Raw genomic sequence first — 9630 nt, 5'->3', positions numbered from 1 at the left:
TGCCTCCCAAGTGCTGGGATTAAAGGTGTGTGCCACCACGCCCAGCTAAAATCACTTCTTAATATAATCCTTTCGAGTAGGCTGTCGAAATTTGAATTCCATACCATATCAATGTGTCACCAACCTTTTTCCTTTTGGTCAATCTGATGGACAGAAAATGCTAGAGGGACAGGAAAGGAAGGGTTGGGGATAGCTAACCAAAACTAAAAATGTATTTAAAAAAAAAAAAACCCTTATGGAATCCCACTACTCTGTAAGCTAAACTTAAAATATAATTTAAAAAGAAAGGAGTTTAAACATGGATACTTTGGATGGATGGACAACACTTCCCCAAAAAGACACAGGTTATTAAATGAAAATCTCAGTGCCAGGTACAGGTTACCTATCTACAAGCTAGTGGTCAGGGCAGCTCCCCCAAAAGAACACACAGGCTATTGCCATTGCTTTTGGTTGCCCACCAGAACTAAAGGGTAAGACCCTATTGCTGAAGACACCACACATTTTGCTGTGGGACATAGGGAAATCAAGCTGGAATTTATCCCTGCTGGCTAGCTCTCATAGAGCTGGAAGCTGCAGGCTGCAGCAGAGAAAAGCCATCAACAGTGTTACCCAGTGGCGAACCCTGCATGCTACGATACTGGGCCTGTGAGGTAAGATGTGCCCACTGGTGTAACAGTAGCACAAACTGTTGGGGGCAACTAACTGCTTATGGATTGCCCTTGAGGCCTGATCCACAGGAAGATTCATGCCTGCAATTATAAGCCTGATCAAAGGCCCACGCGTGACTCAGGAGGACATAAGTTCTAGGGGTGATCGTACTACTGCTGTCTTGCTAAATGGTCATGTTGTCAAACAGCCTTCTAAATATTTGTACTTATACCCATAGATTAGTGCTGCCCTCAGCTTTGGTCAGAGAAGCTTCCCTCTGCAGTGGGCAGCAGTCAGTGCAGACTCATAACTGGTCAAGTGCTAAGAATAAGTGACTGTTGAGTGCTCAGTCCTAAGATGACACAAAAGATGCTATGGAATACTGTCTTCTGGGTATGACGTGGCCATTGCAGTTATGAACTCACTGCAGTTGTGGTTTCCCACACAAGGCCTGCACACGATCAAGCCAACAGGATCAGTCAACATTCCAACTGGTAGCACTAATGGACCTAGTGAGTTGCAAAGAAAATAAAAGGAAAGGACATGAAGGGGAAGTGGGATGTTTAGTGCAGGAGGGAGGAGGGGGATATGATCAAGATACGTTGTTCATATGTATGAAGTTTTCAAAGAATAGATAAAAGATATCCTATTAAAATGCTTGATTCGTTTTTGTGCTAATTGGCATTTCTTTGTTTCTTTGAATATCTGTGAGGCTGAGAATCTTGCCTGTGATTTGCTTTTATTTTCTGGAAGTATCTGTTGATGTGCTCAGCTGCATTTTAATTGTGTTGTCTTTTCAGTGAGTATTATTAGTGTGCAGGAGTTGAAGCACACTAGCAACTTTTACCGTGTATCCCCTATATTTGAAGTATCAGGTTCATCATCTGCCCTTTGACTTGTAGTTTCTCTCACTATATGTAACACGTGTCGGAGATGATATGTGACTGTTATTTTCAGATGGTGCTCTTGGGGCTTCTGAGTTTCATCTTCTCCTTTAGAGACCTCTTTAAAATTTTATAAATAATTCCTCAATTTGTATCTAATATTTTTATTTTTCACATTGAGACTTCTAATCCATCTGGAGTTTATTTTTATGTAGGAAGTGGGGTAGAGTATCACTGTGTTCTCTTCCAGATGGAGAGCTGCTACCATTAGCATCTTTCCCCCTCCAAATAAAATGCCATTTTTATTTATGTTAAGTTCCAAATTGAATTTCTTTTTAGACTCTTTACTAAGTCCTGCTTGGATTGTTTCTTCCCATGCTGTACTTACAGTTTTATCATAATAGATTGGAAGTAAGTTTTGCTAACAATACAGATACAAACAACAGAAATTTAAATCAGAATAAGGTTCTTTCTTTCACGTAAAGAGCCTTACATAGGAATCCCACGGTTGGCATTGAGGCACCATGCTCATCAGGAACCCAGGCTCAGCCACCCTTATCAATGGTTTTTACCTTCATCTTAGAATGTTCTTCATGTGCTGAGGTGGCTGCTAAACCTCCAGTCATATCCCTTATTCCAAGTAGGAGCAAATAGAGTAAGGGAGGGACAGAGGCACATTCTAGCTCTCTGATAATTATAAAAACTTTTCTGAACTTTTCACCTAATAGAATTTTATACTCTTATCTGAAATGGAAGTGACAAAGTCCTTTAGCCATTTGATATTGAATAGCTAGTTAGTTCCAGCTACATCTAGTTGGTGAGGTCTTCTACCCCCAGCCCCATTCTTTTTATTGTTGTTGATGGACTATTCTCAAATACCTACAGATTTTTGTTGGGGTTTGTTTGTTGTTTGTTCGTTTGTTTTGAGACAGGGTTTCCCTATAGTCCCAGCTGGCCCGGAACTTGCTATGTAGGCCAGGCTAACCTGTATCTCATAGAGATCCACCCGCCTCTGCCTCCAAAGTTCTGGGACTAAGATGTGTACCAACCACCATGCCTGCCTTGTTGGTTTATTTTTATTTTCAGTGCTCAACTTCAGGTCATATACATGCTAGAAAGTATCCTATCACTGAGCTACCCTCTAAGCCCCCTTTTTTTTTTAATAAATAGGGTTTTTTAAAAAGCACTTTTATCATACACTCCCCTCTCCTCTAGCCCAGGCTCCCCACACATACACACTCTCCCTTATTGTCAGCATCTTGCATTAGTGTAGTACATCTGATACAATTAGTAAACCAATACTGATACACTACCATTAACTGAAGTCCATGGTTTCCATTAAGGTTCATTCATCATTGGACGCATCAGTGTGTTTTGATATATGTCTGCCATTACTATATCTAACAATCATTTCAGCACATAAAAACTCAGAGTTTCCCATCTCCATCTCCCCCAACACTCCCCGAACTCCTGGCAAAACAACTGATAACCTTTTCCTGCTGGCCCCTATCACTTAGCAATATGTGTTTCTGATTCCCCCAAGTCTTTCCATAGCTTAAGGAACACACTACTTTTTAAAGCCCAGTAGCATTCTATTGCATGGATATACCACAGTTTGTTTATCCGTTTACCCATTAAAGAGCATCTTGATTGCTTCCAGTATTTGGCAATTGTGATTCACTCCTGTGAACATTCATGTGAAGGTTTTTATTAGACATAATTTCAACTCAATAGGACAAGTACCTAGGAGCACAATTGCTGGATTATATGGCAAACTTTTGTTTATCTTTGTAAGAAACTGCCAAGCCAGTCTTCCAAAGCAACTGAACCATCTTGTCTTCCTCAGCAGGAAAGGAGAGTTCCTTTTGTTCTACAGCTTCATCAGCGACCGCTGTTGTCAGCCTTTGGATTTGGGCCATCCTAGTAGTTTTGCAGCAATATTTCAATGCTGTTTGGTGTTTCTTATTGATGTACAATATTGAAATATCACCATATACTTATTTGACATCCGTGAAATCTTGGTGGGATATCTTTTCAGGTCTTTTTTTCCATTTTTTAAATTGAGTTCATTTTCTATCATTGAGTTTTAAGAGTTCTTTGTATATTTTGAACACGGTTATATATTTTATAAATGTTTTCTTCCAATTTATGGCTTAACTCTTCATTCTTTGAATGGTATTTTATGCAGAACAGAAATTTGGGGTGTTTTTAAAATTTTTTAAATTAGCATGCAAGGTATTTGGATATTATTAAGGTGTTTTAAAACAAAGTGTATTTGGTAGATTCTCCTTCCCCTCATCTCCCCTACCCCTGCCCCTGATACCTCCTTGTAGCCCCCAGTCTCTCTTCCTCTTTTATGTCCCATGTAAACTTTTGCTCACTCCTGACCTTCTTGATCATGTACTTTTACCCTTTCTTGTTCTCCTTTCTAGTTTTTTAAGCTTTACCCACAATTGTGCCCATATCATCTATACCCATAGATCCACATGCATATATGTATATGCATATATACTATATAATACTATATATGTTTATGTATATACATATACATTATAGGCTAGGAGCTACATATGAGAGACAGTATGCAATTTTTGTCTTCCTGGGTTTGGGTTACCTTGCTTAATATTATACTTTCCAGATCCATCCATTTTCCTGAAAATTTCTTTTCTTTTTAACTGCTAAATAAAATTTCACTGTGTATATGTGCCATGTTTTCATTATCCCTTCATCTATTGATGGACATGTAGGCCTGTTCCATTTCCTTACTATTGTAAATAAAGCTTAATAACAAGTATCTTGAGGTAGGATGTGAAGGCCTTGGGGTATAGTCTCCAGAGTGGTGTAACTGAGGCATATGGCACTTATTTTTAATTTTTGAGAAATATCCATATTGATTTCCATAGTGTCTGTACTAGATAGCACTCCCACCAGCAGTGAATAAAATTTTTTCCTCTCTCCACATCTCCCCCCACCTCCAGCATTTCTGGTCATTTGTCTTAATGTTAGCCATTCTGGCCTGTGTAGTGCTATCTCAAAGTAGTTTTTTGGTTTTTTTTTTTTTGTTGTTCCTAAATTTTATTCATGAATTCATAAAAAATATTCCAGATCAATGCGTTTTAATCCTCATCCTCCTCCTCCTCTTCATCCTGGTTAATCTGGAAGTAATCCGTAATTCACAGCTCTCTCTGCTGTTAGCTACTACTTGTAACCAATCACATAGATCATTCTTCAAATATTTTTTGGTGAGATATTTCAAATACCTTTCAGAAAAAGGCACCACCTCAGAGGTGACGGTGATCTCGCTCTTGCTCCTTTCGATGGTGACGACCCCTCCGCCGAGGTTCCCAGCCTTCCCGTTCACTTTGATTCTCTCCTGGAGAAACTGCTCAAAGTTGGCAGCATCCATGATCCCGTCTTCTACAGGGTGGGTGCAGTCGAGGGTGAACTTCAAAACCTGCTTCTTTTTTTTTAGATTTTAACAGGTTTAATGAATTTTTTTTTTTTTAATTAAAAGAAGCATTTCATTACAACAGCATTAACCTATTCAATAACATTTTTCTGAGCTAGGGTACATCTCTTTCAAAATTGGCTGTACATTTCTAGGTTTACAGATGAATTATTACGCTTATATAATCTTTTACTCATTATAAACTCTATAAGACATAAAATTAAATGAGGTTCCAACGTTTAAAAAAGATCTCCACTGCGTTGTCAAAACACACAGTTTCATACAGAAAAATTCATTTCAGGGCTCTTGACATTGAGACGTTTTCACATGCATTTCTAATCTCTATATACATGACTATCACTGGTCACAGTCACCCACCTTCTGAGCTCCTCAGCATCTGAGCATGAATACAAACTCGTCAGGTAGACAGCCTTCCTCTCCCACTAGAGCCTCCATACTCTGTTATCCCTGTCACTGTCCACTGTGCTGTCAGCACCCCCATCCATTCCCTGCTATCTGCCCTTCTGGTAAATCCTGCTTCTTTTTTTTACCCCCCTTCACCACAAGCTTTTTCACGGGCGCCATGGCGGCAGCGGAGGCAGAAAGGTCAAAGTAGTTTTAATTTGCATTTCCCTGATGGCTAGGGATGGATATTGAAGTTTTTTTTTTTTTTTTAATACTGACCATTTGTTTTTCTTCCTTTGAGAATTGTCTGTTCATTTCATTAATCCATTTGTTGATTGACGGGGTTTTTGTTTTTGTTTTGTTTTTGCCGTTCTTTGTATAGTCTAGATACTAATCCTGTTGGATATTTACCTGGTAAAGATTTCTCTATTCTGTGCCTGTCTGTTTGCACTGCTGAAAGTTTCTTTCACTGTGTGGAAACTTTTTAATTTCATGTAGTCATAGTCATATCTGTTGATTCTGGGGCTAGTTCCTCTGCTGTTAGAGCGTCTTGCCTACACCTGTATCTTGAGGTGCATTCCCAAGGTTTTCCTCTAGCAGTTTTAGCGTTTCAGGGTGTGTGTTTTTTGTTTTTTTTTTTTTTGGTCTTTTTGAGACAGGGTCTCCCTGTAGCCCCAGCTGTCCTGGAACTCACTATGTAGACCAGGCTGGCCTTGACCTCACAGAGATCCACCTACCTCTGCCTCCCAAGTGCTGGGATTAAAGGTGTGCACCACCACGCCCTGTGTGTTTCAAGTTCTAAATTAAGGTCTTTGATCTACTTTGAGTTGATTTTTGTACAGGGTCAAACACATGGATCTGATTTTATTCTTTGCAGATGGAAATCCAGTTTTGCCAGCATCATTTGTTGAATTGGTTCCTTTTTTCCACCGCATGTCTTTGGCACCTTTGTCAAAAATCGTTTGGGGTTTTAACAAAGCCCAGGCTGTCAACTGCCAATTATTTCTTCCAGGAATCATGCCTTAGTATTGTATTTAAACAGTTCTAGTCAGTCCTAGGGTGACCCAGATTGCTTCTCAGTCAGTCCTAGGGTGACCCAGATTGCTTCTTATTTCTAGAATTTTTTTCAATCCTTCTAATCTATGAACGTAGAATACCTTTTCATTTATTTCTATCTTCTTAAATTTCTTTCATCGATATTTTATATTTTCAAAATTTTCACCTCCTACATCAAAATTGCTTCTAAGTTATATTGGGAGTTGTTTTAAAATGAGGTGTAGAATTTTGGGGGAAATCTTTTTAAATTTTTTTTTATTTTTATTTTATGGGTATGAATGTTTTGTGTGCATGTGTGTAAGTGCACCTGCATAGTGCAGTGCCCATGGAGAACAGAAGAGGACGTTGGAGCCTCAGGAACTGGAGTTATAGGCAGTTGTTAGCTGCTATGTGTGTGCTAGGAGCCAAACCCAGGTCCTCTGCAAGAGCATCCAGTGTTCTTAAGCACTGAACCATCTCTCTAGTCTCTTTTTGGTCTTTTTTGAGATAGAGTCTCCCTGTTGTAGCCTTAGCTGGCTTGGAACAGACTATGAAAACCAGTCTGGCCTTGATCTCACAGAGATCTGAACCACCTCTGCTATCTAAGTGCTAGGATTAAAGGCATGCGTCATCACACCTGGCAAGTGCAGAATTTTTATTACAATTTGTGTTTGTGTGTGTGTATGTGTGTGTGTGTGTGTGTGAGTGAGTGTGTTGCATGCATGTGAGTGTATGGGTACATGTACCTATGTGAATGCATGCAGAGGCCAGAGTAGTATCACTTTTGGCCTCGTTGTCTTGAGACTGGGTCTCTCACTGAACTGGAAGTTTACCATTTCATCTAGGCCAGTTGGCCAGCAAGCTCTGAGGATTCCCCCGTCTCCTCCCTGAAATAATGGTGTTACAAACACATGCCCAGTTTTTTATGTGGGTGCAGAGGATTTGAACTTAAATTCTCATACTTGCAGAGCACGTGCTCTTGCCCACTGAGCCATCTCCCCAGTCTCCATGTTATAAGATTTTTATAGTTTTACACTCTGTTTTGATCTGTGATCCATTTTAATTTAGTTGGGTCTTTATTTTTATGTGTATGAGTGTTTTGCCCATATAAGGGCACCCATGAGTGAAGTTCCTGTGGTGGCCAGAAGAGGGGTCAGATCCTCTAGAACTGGAGTTATTGACAGCTGTGAGCTGCCATGTGGATGCTAGAAACCGAAACTGGGTCTTTGCAAGAACAGCAAATGCTCTTTACTGAGCCATCTTTCCAGTCCCTTAAAGTTAGTTTTTTTTAGAAGATGGAAGACCTGTATTTAAGTTAGTTCTTTGCGAATTTTGTTTGTTTTTCCCTATGAATTTTTAATTTCTAGCACTGTTTATTCAAAAATATCCTCTGTTCACTGACTGGTCCTTTGTCCTTTGTCATTGTGTTGGGTCTATGTTTGGATTCTATTCTTGTCCATAGATGTGGCTGTCTGTTCACTTGTCAACTCCACACTATTCTGATGACCATAGCTTTATAGTGAGCTTAGCAGTGAGCTTAGGTCACTCCAACCTCCTTCTGCATTATTGAGCTGGCTATTTTGGGTCTTTCATTTCTCGGTATAAATTTTAGGGTCCATTTCCACAAAATAACTTGCTGGAACTTTTTTTTATATGTGTATAAGTGTATTGCCTGCATATGTGTAAATACAATGCCTGTGGAGGTCAGAAGAGGATGTTGGATCCCCTGGAACCAGAATTAAGGATGGTTGTTAACCACCATGTGGGTGCTGGGAATCAAATCCAGTCCTCTGCCAAAGCAGCCAGTGCTCAAGCCATCTCTCCACCTCCTTGCTGGAATTTTGATGGAGATTGAACTGACTCTATATATCAAGCTTGGAGGAACTGATACCTTAGTGTTAAAGTTTTTGATTCATGAATATGGAATATATCCCTTTATTTAAACTTCTTTAAATTTTCATCTATTTCTTTCTTCAGAGTTTCATGGTTTTTCTCACATAGATTTTATAGTTTTCATTAGATTTAAACTTAAGTATTTCCTTGTTTTCTTTTTTAAAAAGGTTGGTTTTATTTTAAACTATGTGCATCTATGAGTATCTGTGTGGGGGTATGTGCACATGAGTGCAGGTGCCTGTGAAGGCCAGAAGAGGGTGTGAGGGCCCTGGAGTTGGGGTTACAGGTGGTTGTGTAGCCTGACTGGATTCTGTAAACCAGTTCAGGTCCTCTACATGAGCAGTCTATGCTCTTAACTGCTGAGCCATCTCTCCAGCCCTGTTTTTCCTTTTTTGCCCCCATGTTACCTTGTTATCTTGCTATAATAGTTTATTATTCCCAGGAAGGAAAGGGATTTTTGCTCTCTTCCTGAGACTTTCTGCACAATCATGTCATCTATGAAGAAAAACTGTTTTGCTTATTTTTTACCAATCTGCATGCCTTTTATTTTCTTATCTTTTTGTGTAGTGGGATTTCCAGTGCAGGAATGAATTGAAGTGGCTAACAACCATCTGTAACTCCAGTTCCAAGGGCTCTGACACCCTCTTCTGTCCTCCACAGGCATTGCATGACACAGGTGCACTTACACACATGCAGGCATAATACTCATACACATAATATAAAAGTAAGAGCCAGGCATAGTGACTCTGGCCTATACTTCCTGCACTCAGGAGACTGAAGCAGGAGGATTGCTTGAGTTCGGGGTCAGCCTGGAGTGGAGTAAGACCCAATCTCAAAACAACAATAACAAAGTTTTTGTTTGCTTATTTGGTTGTTGCTGCCTTTTTGAGAAAGAATTTTGCAAGGCAATCCAGGATGGCCATGAATATATATAGCTCCTGCTTCAGCCTTCCCAAGTGCTGGGATTACAGATGCGTGCCACCTCACCTGGTTTATGAAGCAGACATTTTAGGAGGTGATTAAGACATGAAGGTGTAACTCTAGTGAATGGGAATAAGGCCTTTGTAAAAAAACTGCTTCAGAGCTCACAAGATGGCTCAGCAGGTGAAGGGGCTGCCCACCAAGCCTGATGACCAGTGTCTATCCCAGGTACCCATGTGGTGGAAGGAGAGAACCGACTCCTGCAAGTTGTCCTCTGACCTCCATACACATGCTGTGGCGTGAGCGCATCCTTCACACACAGAATAAAGACATGGATAAACTGTTATTTAAAAAAAAAAAAAAAAGTATTGGCCAAACAAATGACTAAATGCTTGA

General features: G+C 39.9%; 1 pseudogene; it reads right to left on the bottom strand.

Moving 5' to 3' along the window:
* Positions 1 to 4594: 4594 nt before the first annotated feature.
* Positions 4595 to 5565, bottom strand: LOC103733208 (annotated as a pseudogene).
* Positions 5566 to 9630: the final 4065 nt, after the last annotated feature.

Source organism: Nannospalax galili, unplaced genomic scaffold, assembly GCF_000622305.1.
Source record: "Nannospalax galili isolate Female #2095 unplaced genomic scaffold, S.galili_v1.0 scaffold875, whole genome shotgun sequence".
NCBI lineage: Eukaryota > Metazoa > Chordata > Mammalia > Rodentia > Spalacidae > Nannospalax > Nannospalax galili.
Note: the sequence above shows the minus strand (reverse complement) of the source record. Positions and strands in the feature narration are given on the sequence as shown.